This window comes from Carassius carassius, chromosome 45 (genome assembly GCF_963082965.1).
Source record: "Carassius carassius chromosome 45, fCarCar2.1, whole genome shotgun sequence".
NCBI lineage: Eukaryota > Metazoa > Chordata > Actinopteri > Cypriniformes > Cyprinidae > Carassius > Carassius carassius.
Window position 1 is genome coordinate 1,871,076 of NC_081799.1, and position 1,927 is coordinate 1,873,002.

General features: G+C 38.3%; 1 long non-coding RNA gene across 1 annotated transcript; it reads right to left on the reverse strand.

Moving 5' to 3' along the window:
- Positions 1–445: 445 nt before the first annotated feature.
- On the reverse strand, positions 446–1,153 carry LOC132127134 (uncharacterized). The gene is made up of 3 exons (XR_009427486.1): positions 927–1,153; positions 692–799; positions 446–604 (listed from the first exon to the last, which is right to left on the reverse strand). It is a non-coding gene; the product is annotated as an uncharacterized LOC132127134 (long non-coding RNA).
- Positions 1,154–1,927: the final 774 nt, after the last annotated feature.

A 1,927-nucleotide genomic window follows, 5' to 3' on the forward strand; every position in this document is an offset into this window, starting at 1 on the left:
AAGAGACCGTTTTAGCCTGAAGGAGTGACCTTTAGGTAGAGGGAATTGATGGAAATATGAAAAAGTTATTTAGTATTTATGATGATTAAGTTATAAGCCCAAAATTACAAAACTGGTATGGACATCCCAAACACCAAAATTGGGCTCAGGTGCAGGACATCAAAATAACAAAAAAAAAAAAAAAAAAAAAAAAAAAAAACACCGGTGAAGTGCGCACACTGCATGCTAGATAGATTTATTAAAAGCACAACATTTCGACCATCAGGTCTTAATCAGGTGCAAATGTTGCATCATTTGCACCTGATTAAGACCTGATGGTCGAAACGCTGTGCTTTTAATAAATCTATCTAGTATGCAGTGTGCGCACTTCACTGTTATTTTTTTTTTTGTTTATGTTCAGGCATACATTTTAGAGAACATGTCAGGACTACCATACCATCCTCACGTCTCTCCCAAGGCAGGATGTAGTCCTCTGTCAAATTTGAGGCCAACTCCTCGTCAATTGTGTCCTCTGCACTAGCATTGTACAGCAGGATCTTTTGTTTCATTTTTTTTTTTAATTCTCTTATTTTTCTTCTTTTTCTCTGTCTTGTCTGGTTGCTATCTGCAAAGTGAAATAAGAAAACTATCAGGAAAACAGTTTTTGTTTGTTTGCATTTGCAATGTACCATTTGAATATCAGTCAACCAACCATGCTGACGATAGAGGTCCTGCTTCTTGCGTAGCAGGGCCACTATGATGCTCTCTATCTCAGCCCTGAGGTCCTCTGTTGCTCCCTGTTCTGTTGTGCTCCCTGGCTCTAAATAGGTAACACAATTAAGCAATTGTTTCATTTAAAAAATTCTGATCACCTTATGTAGTTCATATTTGAACAAAGTAATTAACAGTTGTATTTGTGTAAAGTCTGAGCACTATGCATGATTTACCTGTGAGTGCCCACTGCTGAACATCACACACCCACTGCTTTGCTGTTTGTTCAGTGATGTTATTCTTCTGGCGGAAATCACTGAAGCTGGCAACTTCCAGCTTTGCCCTCTCGGAGATCTTTAAATCACACAAAAATAAAAAAAAATATCATGCAAGCTTTCAGCCAATACCGGGATCAAGAAATTCCTTCACCTACAGTTTATAAATGAATGGATGAATGAGCTCATTACAGATGGATGGACTACAGCTCTGCTGTTTGTTGTTAAAATGTATGTTGTGTCAGGCAAGAGGACCATTAGGAAATGTCCTTACTTTGATGTATCTGCAGGCCAAGACTTTGTGAAGATTCTCTGTCTTTTTTCTGTTCCACCCCATGGCCTGTTGAGTGAGCATATTCTCTCTCCCTGATTAAAAAAATAAATCTGCATGCGTGATTGGATCAATTTACATGAGAAAGACCATTGCAGTTAGACACGACCTAACACAACAATTACTTTAGTGCAAGGAGAACAGGAAAATGACATTTTAGAAGTCAGAAATACCTCATCACAGCGTATGGTTTGTAATGTGTCATACCAACCTGCCTTTGTCATGTACTTTGTGACAAGAGCTGCCCTGGAGAGAAAGCTGTTTACCTAGATAAACAATAAAGAAATGAATGCATTTCTATATAACATTACCAAAAAATCCAACAACAAGTAAACCAAAACATATGTATATGTGAACATGTAGCCATACTTAATATTTAAGTAATATCTTATCGTCAACTAGCTCTCCACCTTAGAATGCCATGCAAACTAAAACAACCACACCCTTTCAGCCATAGCCATAGACATCAAATTGGAAAGATCGAGCCCAATTTTTCAAAGTTGGGAGCAATGCTGGATCTTGCCAATTGGGTCTACATTTTAAAACCTCACAATGGCATGCCAGAGCTGTGACAGTCGGCATTTTCATAGAATCCCATGAAAGGTTGGAAAGTCAACCATGGCCTACTGGT